The sequence below is a fragment of the Aotus nancymaae genome, unplaced genomic scaffold, assembly GCF_030222135.1.
Source record: "Aotus nancymaae isolate 86718 unplaced genomic scaffold, 86718_ANA_hifiasm-v0.15.2.pri h1tg000025l, whole genome shotgun sequence".
Lineage (NCBI taxonomy): Eukaryota > Metazoa > Chordata > Mammalia > Primates > Aotidae > Aotus > Aotus nancymaae.
In genome coordinates, this window is record NW_026988438.1 from 19,765,134 (window position 1) to 19,776,711 (window position 11,578).

Sequence of the window (11,578 nt, forward strand, 5' to 3'; positions counted from 1 at the left end):
TTAAAATTTTTAACAAAGTTTTAAAAATAAGAATAATGAGTTATTTTATTTTTGTATAATTTATATTTTTAACTGTACAGTGATAAATTATATTTGTACATATTATGGGGTAAGAAGTGATGTTATGATCTATGAATACAATGTGAAGTAATTAAATGGAGCTAATTAACAAATCAATCACCTCAAATACTTACAATTTTTTTTGTGAGAACATTTGAAATTTACTCAGTGATTTTGAAATCTATATTATTATTTATGGTATTTACCATGGTGTACAATATACCTCAAAAAATAAAAACATTCATGTTGTCTAATTGAGGCTTTGTGTCATTTAACTTATCATGTCTCTATGCTCCTGTCTCTGCAGCCTCTGGCAGCTGCCATTCTACTCTCTGCTTCTTTGAGTTCAGCTGTTTTAGATTCCACATGTAAGTGAGAACATGCCATATATATTTTTTTTTTTTCTGTACCTGGCTTATTTCACTTAGCATCATGTCTTCCACGTTTATCCATGTTGTCATAAATGTCAACATGGATTTGATTCTTTTTTATGGCTGAATAATATTCCATTGTGTATATATATCACATTTTCTTTATCCATTCATCCACTGATGAAGACTTAGATGGATTCCATATATTGGCTATTGTGAATAATGTGCAATGGACACGGAAGTGCAGACATCTTTTTGATATACTAATGGCAAATATTTTGGGCAAATATCTAGAAGTGAGATTGCTATATCTGGGTTATTTCATCATCAGGAAAAAAGCACTAAATGTGAATAAAAGTGCTGAATTATTTTAGTTATGTAATATTACCTTTTTATACTCCAGTCTCTAAAGTGCTTGAATTCTATACTTCCTACTCATGATCTTGACTTTGAGCTTTATTAATTCTGTTCTAAGCTATGTGTGATTTCTATTCCAAAAGAATATTTTCAGTCTTTTTGAAAACAATCAAAAAATCTTTTTCTTCAAAATTATTTTAGTGCTTTTATTATTCTTTTTTTGGAAAAAAATATTTTTTTAAACTGACAATTATATCTCAATTTGGTATTAAAACACTATTTTGCTGGTGTTTGAAAACTCAAAAATCTCCATTGTCTATAGTTTAAAATAAAGAATCTTAAAGCTTTTCTCTAGTATGTTTCCAAATTGCCTACCTCATTTTACTCCTTATGCCCCTATGTAAGCCCTCTTTTTCTATCCTGTGGCCTAGAATATGTCATTTTTAGTCCTGTCTCTTTGGGACTCTACTAAATGGTTCATCTCTACTAAGTGATCCATTGGTTAGATCCATTTCCTTTTGAAACCTTTCTTGAGCTTTCCATACTCACAACATACTCACAGGAAACTTCTATAATTATTTATGGCATTTATTATTATTCTCTTAGAACATGCATACTATTTTGTATCGCCATCCTTTCTAGAGTGACTTCTGGATGATTTTGTATATGCACAACACCTAGGAGTGTATCCACAATACTTGGAAGTGTCTTACATATTTGGTAAGGTTGTAATGATGGGTGGGCTCATTTCACTTAGACTACATTCCAATGGTCTGGCTGAGAGTGTTCCCGTCCTTTCATGAAGAAAGTAGTGTGTATTTCCTTTTGCTGAGACAATCTTGCCGGCAAGATACTATGTGTATAGATTTCTACCAGGAAAGCAAAATACAGACTGGAAGCCAAAACTCAAGGAATTCTGGCCAAAGATGTAAAGAGCCAAATTCTCTTAGAAATGGTTTCCTAGAAGTAATTTGCACTGACTGTGCTTCGTTTCAAACTCCTTTAAAAGAAAAATAGTAGTATGAAATATATCTAATGATTGTAGATAGCTAGCTTGAATTAGGAGTATATATATAAAACTATTGGTTACAATAATCTAGATTATTGCTTCAGCAATTCCGTTCATTTTGAAAAGTAGCAACTCATTTTCTGCAGATATGTAATAGAAAGTGCACATCTTTTTAGAATTGAAATATCTTTCTAATTACTGAATAGCTCTTGTCTGGTATGGACTTTAATTGAAGCTAGTTTGTTGAAGGTTTCTTTTTAAAAGTGAGTGCCATAGTATACTGACACTGATATCTATATTCATATCTATACTTATCCAGTTATATAAGTAAATGTTTATTAAATACAAGCTAAGCCTTTTATGGAATGTAAATACATAAAAGCCATTGTCCTTGCCTTTAAGAAGTTTGTGATATGGATGGGTAGATAATATGTGTTACTTATTGAAATATGAATCCATAATAGCATAGAGCAGTTTATCATTATTTGTTAAAGAATGAAAAAAGAAAATATTATCATGGGAGCGAAGGGGAGAGAAAGCAGTTCCTTCAGGCTGGGATAACTATAGAAATCTATATGGAAGTAAACTTTGACTTCACTTAAAGAATGGGTGGACTTTGAACAGGGAAGAAGAGAGAAAAAAGGTATTCTTGGTGAATAAAGAGTATGAACAATGTGAACAAGGCCATGGAGTCAAAGTCATTTTAGGAAGAAAGTGAGTAAATTGGGTTTTTAAAGGGAAGTACAAAATTGTAGATTAGATTAGAAGAATAACCTGGGATCAGATTATAAAGTGTGAATGCCGGGTAAGGACTAAGGACTTACCTTTTAAGTGTGAGAACCTATTTATGGAAGATTTTGAAAAAAGAAAACATATAGTCCAAGTTGAATTTTAGGAAAGTTACTTTGTCAGCTATGTGCCATTTGAAAAGGAAGACAAAGAAACAGAGCAATATGAGGAAGTTTAGAAGACGAAGAAAGCAGTTGAAGTGTGAGGTAGAATAGAGGATATACGTAGTATTTCTGTTCAGCATCCCTTCTTTTCTGATCCAGTGGTTCAGGTGGAGATGACACCATTTGCCCTCAAAAACCACAGGTAGAGCACAAGACTCAAGTCTGGTTAATTAAGGGAGTCCATTTCTCTGGTCATAATTATTGGTTCAGGGATGAGCAGCACATGATCTAAACTAAGCCAGTTAGGGTTATCTCTAGAACATTTTCTTCTAGACCTATGGAGAAAGATCACTCTTCCCAATGATCCTAACATGGTCGGTGGTCATCTTTTCTGTTACCTTGTGTGGTGGCCAGCCTCCAAGATATTCCTCAGTGGTTCCTCCTAATATTCATGCCCTTACACAATCTTCCTCCATATTGTATCAGAGTTTGTCTGTGTGATGAATAAATACACAGCAGAAGTGATTGTGTGCTGTAAATGAAACTATGTAGGAATGGGTGCTACTAAGTCCAAATAGGAATCAGCAAGACTTGATAACTGGATTTTTAAATGCAAAGGAACACAAAGTTTTTGAGTTTGACAGAATGGCTATGTCATTAACAGATGTGACAATGTCTGGAAGGGGAATTTTTTTGCTTTGTTGTTGTGAAAGATGGATGGGGGAGATGAATTTATTTTCAGGTTGAGATCCTTGATAACAATATTGGGAACAGCGGCTGGTATTTACAAAAATGAATAAACTACCCTACAAAATAGAGAGTTCTCTGTCTTCTCTCACTGTATATATTGAGGATGCTGGAAACTGGACTTCTTTTAGTAATACAACATATAAAGTCATCTCCAACTAAGAGATTTGGTTATCCTGTTTCTACTAGTTCACACACACACACACACACACACACACGCACACGCACGTAGAAATTCTAAAAGTAAATGGAGACAACAGCCACAATTTTCCCTACCATAGACCTCTTAACATTTTTCTCCCTGTTTCTCACTTGTTGTTTCATGTGAATTCTAATCTCTACTGGAGGATGCCCAATGTATTAAGCCATTTTTGCATTGCTGTAATGTAATACCTGAGCCAGGGTGATTTATAAAGAAAAGAGGTTTAAGTGGCTCATGGTTTTGCAGGTTTTACAGGAAGCATGGTGCTGGCATTCACTCAGCTTCTAGGGATCTGCGCCCATGTTCCAAACACCTCCCACAGGTCCTACCTCCAACACTGGAGATTATATTTCAACATGAGGTTTGGGAGCGACAAATATTCAAGCTGTATTCCCAGCTTGGTGGGCAGGCTGGAACCAGGATCGAAGCATATGGTCACACTCATCTTTCCACTTTGCAAATCACTTCAGTTTCATTCTTATCTGATTCTATGCTGGGTAAATTTGGCCATCTCAAAAAATGCTTAGAAAAACAAAAGGTACCCTGGCAATGACAAACCTATATGTCCTCCTTTCACTAGAAATGATTTTATGGCCTGTAAATATCTTTCACTATATTATGCAATATCCTTTAATTCCCTTTTTCCTTAATTTTCTTTCCTTTTAAAAACTTAACAATCGATTTCTTATTTCTAAAAAAAAAAAAAAAAAAAAAAAACCACTCTTTTTCTTTAATATAATCATGAAGCAAACAGGATACATTGCTTGGAAAAACAAAACAGAAATGTAGAACAAGGAAGTTAGGCTGGATCACCACTAAGATTTCCTTTAGTTCATAAACTTAATACATCTTAGGCATTTTGTATTCAGCATCAATGAACTCCTTGAGTAATAATTGAAAAATTTTTAATGATACAATTATGCAAACTATATTTTTGATGCTTTTGCATCCAATTGTAAAATTCTAAGAACATTTAAAAGGTATTTATGGGCTTGAAAAAACTGACATTCTTCTCTATTAAGTATCTTATTCATAAGAGCCAAGTCTTTATATTCTATAGAGTTTATGCAGCACAGCAAACAAGGAAGTAGAATAATGCAAAGAAAACGAATTCATTATTCCCCTTATTCCCCTTCCTCCCTTGCCCAACACCTTGGAGTCACTGAATACTTTTTCTTTGAAGTCTAGAAAAATCTCTTCTTGCATGATTTGGTTGGTGCCTTCCTAGATATTTTGCACTTACTTTCCCTGCATTCAGTTGAATATTTTCATGAAAAATAGAGCCTTGTTCAAAATGTTCGTTTTTGCAGCTGTGAAAGATCTAGCAAAAGCATTGGTAATTTCAGTGATTTTCTAAAATCACACAGCAGAGTTTTTGTCATTGGAAATACACTATTGGAAATATAAAGTTTTCTTAAGTCATCTAGGAACATCAAAAGGACCAAGCTGATGCAATAGTCACACACCAATTGTTTGATAAAAGTAAGGGAATTGCCAGTCAACCATTTCTAACCACACTTCACCTGGCTAAAGTTAGGTCTATTTGACTTTTTAATTCTGTTTGCATAACAAGAAAATTAGCATGAGTCAATTTGCTTCATAACTTTCCTTGCATGATGCTGTTCTTTTTCTCTGTTTCTCACTCTAGCTCCTTCTTGTTGACAGTTCATCTCACATAGGCTGTTTATAATAGAGAAGATATTATCTTTCAGGATAAAGGCAGAATGCCAAAGTGGGAGGCAAACTTTTGGCAGTATTCTGGATGTTCTTAAACACAATGTACATTCTTTTTCCTTTATCCCCTTAGAAGTGAAAAATGAAACTCACCAACTTTTATGGAACAAATTTAGTTCAGACTTCAGCTGACCAAGTGTTCTTTTCTGTAGTTACCTGAGGTAACTACAGAAAAGTAAGGGAATTGCCAGTCAACCATTCCTAACCACATTTCACCTGGCTAAAGTTAGGTCTATTTGACTTTTTAGTTACCTCAGGTAACTACAGAAAAGAACAAGATTCCTGAGCATTCTTGTGCAAGATTATTAAAAAATGTATTTTGCTCTTTTTTTCTTGGTATGACTTTGCAGTATAACTTAACAATAAAATTCATCTTTTCATGGCACAAGTTTGGTTGCCCTAATTTAAAATTATATGTTGAATTATGAAAATCAAGCATTTGTTTACCAAGGAGAAAAGAGAAATCTACTTTGTAATTGTTTATATAGGCTTAGTGTAATTTTCCACTCATATTTTCTTTCCAACAAGTTGTCTGGAAAGTCATTCCTCCTCTACTAGTGATATTATACAAATGTAAAGAAAATCTGAAATAATTTTTATTTTCACTGACTTCTCATGAACTAATCCCAATTTCCAACTTATGTACTGAAAAGAACAAAAGATTGATTTTGTCAAAAAGGACTACTGTAATGAAAAAAATATCGTTTGCGACTGAGTAATAGAGAGAGTAAAATACTGGCCTATATTGAAACAGTTGGCCTTAAAGAAAATTCAGAGAGACCAGATTTGGATTGTACATATAAAGACAATATGTTAATTCTCTAGCCTATGTAATATAGATTTAGAAAACTCTAACAGATATAGAAAACTTAGGCATTAATGGACTCTTTTGTTGTTGCATTTCAAGTTTTTAAAACAACATTCACATTAGATTTGCTTTTTGGTTAAGTTAAAAAAATAAATCTCTAAAAGGAAGAAATGGTGACTGTTCGCTTGAAAGCATATCTCATTATCTTGACTAGTCCATGGGATTTTGATAGTTATTCTGGAAATGCTTTTGAAGAGGAACTATTGATGAAGTTATTGCTTAAATGTTAGGCCTAGGGATCTAAACACGGAAGTGAAACCCAGAGATTGGTCAGGAAGTCGTAGTGGTGACTAATGAAGGTTCAGACTGTTCATGGCCTTCTGTGCCACTAGAAAGAATTTTTGCCACAAAGTATTTATGGGCAGTCATTGAACAACGCCTGGATGTGGGTTTTTAAAGTGGCTCTTTTCCTAGTACTGTTACATACTTTATCCTTTTGGTAACCTGAAGCAGTTGCAGAACTTACTGATCTGGTGAGCTCATTAGGCTGAGACTGAAGATTCTGCCAGAGATGAAGAGAGTTGCTTTGTTTTGCACTTCTGGACTCTCCTCTAACTCTTCTAATGACACAGATGTACATACTTCATCACAAACATGAAAAAAACATGAGAGTATAGAAGGATTGGTGCTAAGTTGTCAGCATGACATGGTGGCACCAGTACTGGCTACGAAGTCAGGAGGCCTGGGTCCCAGCCCTTGTTCTGCCACCCACAAGTGTATGGCTCTGGAAAAGTCTCCTCATGCTGGCCTTATTGCTTATTGTCATTTATAAAGGAGTCTTCATAGGGATTTATAATTTGAAATGATGCTACTTAGCATTTACAGATATATTGGATTATAGATGTGTAGACAATAGAATGTCTTCATGTGAATGCTGCTTCTTATGAGAGATGGATGTTAGGTGGATTTTAGAGAAGCAGTTGGGTGATGATACATTGGCACTAGCACATTTATAGCTGGGACCAGAATTATAATTGCCTCTTTTCCTTCAGAACATGAAGCATTGTGAGAAAAATGATAATTTTAGTACACTTAGCTCACTATTGGTGACATCCCTTGTAGCAATACCATCTACTGCTCAGCTTTTTGTAGAGCCAAATCTTAGCCATGTGCATAGTCACCTACTTTGTCTCCTTAATTATTTGGAATCTAGATTCTTATTTTCAAAGAAGAAAGTTTGTTTCTTCTCTATGGAAGTTTTTTGGATTTGTTTCCTTACCCTTGGTGGCCTGAAATTCCACCAAGCTTGCAAAGGTGTGCATCCCTCCCTTCTCTCCTTAGCCCCTTCATCTTACAGAGCTTTTAATTTGAAGACTACTGTCTCTCTCTAGCTCCAAGAAATTTCCTTTCATTATTTATTTGTTTTCTTATTTTATTGCTTCTACTCCATCCTTCTGAAATTTACATGATAGGTATTTGAAATCATTTTGGTCTATTTCCATGCCTCTTAACTCTTCTTTAACATTTTCCATTTTATGAATTTTTTTCTTTTGCATTGTGTTCTGGGAGAATCCCTGAGTTTAGGCATTTAGTTCTGTAAATTAATATTCAGTTATATCTATTTTGGAAATTAGTTTCTCTCTTAATATTTAAAGTTTTTTTCTTTTTGAATTCTGGGTGTAAATAGTTAATCACACCATCTTAATGGATAGCACAGTTTTATAATTTGCCTGAGTGTCTTGTTTCATTCATTCATTCATCCATTCATTTTTAATTTGTATAAATTTAGGGAATACAAGTTAGTTTTCTTACACAGATATATTTCATAGAGGTGAAGTCTGAGCTTTTAGTGTAACCATCACCCAAATAGTGTACATTGTACCTGTTGAGTAATTTCTCATCCTGTATCCCCCTCCTACCCTTCTGAGTCTCCAGAGTCTATTTCTCCACAGTCTATGTCCCTGTGTACACATAATTTAGCTCCCAGTTATAGGTGACAACATGTGGTATTTGGCTATTTCTGAGTTATTTTGCTTAAAATAATGGCCTCCAGTTTCATCCACATTGCTGCTAAAGGCATAATTTCATTCTTTTTTGTAGCCAAATAGTATTCCAAGGTATATAGATACCATATTTTCTTTATCCAATCATCCACTGATGGACATTTAGGTGGATTCCATATCTTTGCTATTGTGAATTGCACTGCTGTAAACAATTGAGTGCAAGTATTTTTATGATGCAATGATTTCTTTTCCTTTGAGTATATATCCATTATGGGATTGCTGGATTGAATGGTAAGTAGTTCTATTTTTAGCTGTTTGATAAAACTCCATATTGATTTCCATAGAGGTACTAATTAATATTCCCACCAACAGTTTGTATATGTTCCCTTTTCTCCATATTCTTGGCAACATCTGTTGTTTTTTGACTTTTCAATAACAGCTATTCTGACTGGTACAAGATGATATCTCATTGTGGTTTATATTTGCCTTTCTATGATGATTAGATGATTAGTGATGCTGAGCATATTTTTCATATGCTCGTTGGCCATTTGTATGTCTTCTTTTAAAAAAATGTCTGTTCATCTCCTTTGCCCACTTTTTTTTTTTGGAGCAGAGCTCCGTGTGTAGTATGGATATTAGTCCCTTGTTGGATGCAGAGTTTGCAAATATTATCTCCCATTCTGTAGGTTGTCTGTTTACTCTGTTAACTATATCTTTTGACATGCAGAAGCTTTTTTAGTTTAATTAAGTCACATTTGTCAATTTTTGTTTTTGTTGCATTTGCTTTTGAGGTCTTAGTCATAAATTCTTTGTCTAGGCCAATGTCCAGATGAGTTTTTCCTAGGTTTTCTTTTAGAATTTTTATAGTTTTGGGTCTTAAATTTAAGTATTTAATCTATCTTGAGTGAATTTTTGTATGTGATGAGAGATAGGGGTATGGTTTCATTCCTCTACATATGGCAATATAATTTTTCCAGCACCTTTCATTGAATAGGGTATCCTTTCCCCAGTGCATGCATTTGTCAAGTTTGTTAAAAGATCAGTTGGCTGGAGGTATATGGCTTTACTTCTGAGTTCTCTATTCTGTTCTATTTATCTATGTGTCTATTTTTATGCCACTACAATGCTATTTTGATTACTATATTTTTGGAGTATAATTTTTTCTATTTCTTTTATGTTCTTTTTTTGACTGACAGTTTACTCTGATGGAAAGCCTTGTAATATAATTTTGTCAGGTAATGTTGATGGCTGCAGTCACCTGCCTAGAGTGGTGGCTGCAAAGACACCAGCTGCAGGTGGGGAGGTGTGGCCTGGGCTTTGTGCTCCATGGAACTGGTGGGAGCTGGGAACAGGCAGAAGCCCCACCCTCTTCTGAATTGGCAGTACAGAAGCCTCAAGCTTCCCAGGCACGGCTGCAGCCACCCAAACCACAGCTGTTGACCTGGGCATCCCTGTCCTCTTGCAGGCCCAGGAAGCCCCTCTGCCCCCTCAGACTTGGAGGTGCCTGTTCCCACTGCCTGGCCTCTCCCCACTCCTCATGCCTGCTCTGATCTTGGAGCAAAGGTGAGGCTGAGCCTGGGTGTTGTCACAACCTGGCTGGGTGCACACACTTGTGGGAGTGCTGACACAGCAGCCCCCTGCCACCTCTGCCCCCTTGGGACTTTAGGTACCAACAAGCATGGGAGAGGCTGAGGGAGGTGTTGCTGAAGGCAGCTTGGCAATGGCCTCCAGTTGCCCCTTTGCACAAACAGCCTGGGTGCTGTGGATGACAACAGGAGGCAGGCAGGCTCCTGTGTAGAAAGGGGCAGATGCCTAGTGAAGCTCCACCTTCAAGCCAGGATGGCATGAAGCCAGGGGCCTGGCTGAGGAACCAGAATGGGAACTTATGGGGGCTTTTTCTGGGCCTGTCCATGGCCACCCATGAACTAATAAGTTCCCCTTCCTCCCCTCTGAAGCCCACAAAATCCCCTGGACTCAGCCAGATCAAGGAGATGATCAGATGCCTATGGAGAGGAGCTACCCACTCCAGGGTCTCCTCTGTCACTCAATAAAGCTCCTCTTCACCTTGCTCACCCTCTACTTGTTTGCATACCTCATTCTTCCTGGATGAAAGACAAGAACTCTGGACTTGCCAAAGAACTGTAACACAAACAGATCTGAAATGTGCCCCTTGGTCACCAAGTTGCAGGTGACAAGAAAGAGAGAAGAGAGAAGGAGAGAGAGCTGTGGCCCTTCAGGGATCCCAGACCTAGGAGCACCCCAAGCCAGGGCTGTGACACCCTCTCTGGGGCTCTGCAGATTCCTGGCAACTCCAAACTTCTGGGTGCTACTACATTCCCCAGTGCCAGCTGTGGAAGCTGCTTGCAGTGTGCCTGTTCCAGATGCAGCCTCACAGGGAGCTGGTGCCCAAGCTGGCACCTAGAGCTGCCCACCTTGCCACAGCCAGTGTGCCTGGTAGTGTGCAGTGGCTGGACCCCACTTTCACTCACGCACCCCTCACCACTCTGTGCCTGGCTTGTCTAATTTGGAAGGCATGAAATTTGGGCTGGTAGTGTGAGCCAAACACAGCCTGCCAGGCTAAGTGAGTGAAACAAGCCCAACAGGCCTGAGTAAAAACCTGGGCAAAGGCACCACCAGCCACAGAGCTTTCTGGCTGGCAAAGCAACACCCCAAGGATCCCGTGACAATGTGATGCCTCCAGCATCATATTGTTTTTGTTTAGGATTGCTCATTTGTTTAATTAATTAATTAGTTAATTTTTGAGATGGAGTTTCACTCTTGTTGCCCAGGTTGGAGTGCAATGTCATGATCTTGGCTCACTGCAACCTCCACCTCCCAGGTTCAAGTGATTCCCCTGCCTCAGCCTTCCTAGTAGTTGGGATTACAGGCATATGCCACCACACTTGGCTAATTTTGTATTTTTAGTAGAGATGAGGTTTCTCCATGTTGGTCAGGCTGGTCTCAAACTCCCAATCTCAGGTGATCTGCCCGCCTCGGCCTCCCAAAGTGCTGGGATTACAGGCATGAACCACTGTGGCTGGCTCATTTGTTTAGTTTTAAAATTTTCATCCTTGATGTATGTTCCCATTCTCCCCACCATTGTTTATATTTAAGATATTTCATATATATTCTTAAATATGCATGTCTTTTTGTATGCCAAAAGGTATTTTGTTGTTTTCCATGAGTGTTTTTTTAACTTAATAAATAGTGTTTTACTATGCAGAATAGTTTTTTATAGTTTAAAAAATAGTTGGTAACTAAACTGGGTGTAGTGGCGCTTGTCTGTAGTCTCAGCTACTTAGGAGCCAGAGGCAGGAGGATCACTTGAGCTCAGGAGTTAGAGTCTAGCCTGAGCAACATGGTGAGATCTCGTGCCTATGAAAAAAAAATTAGT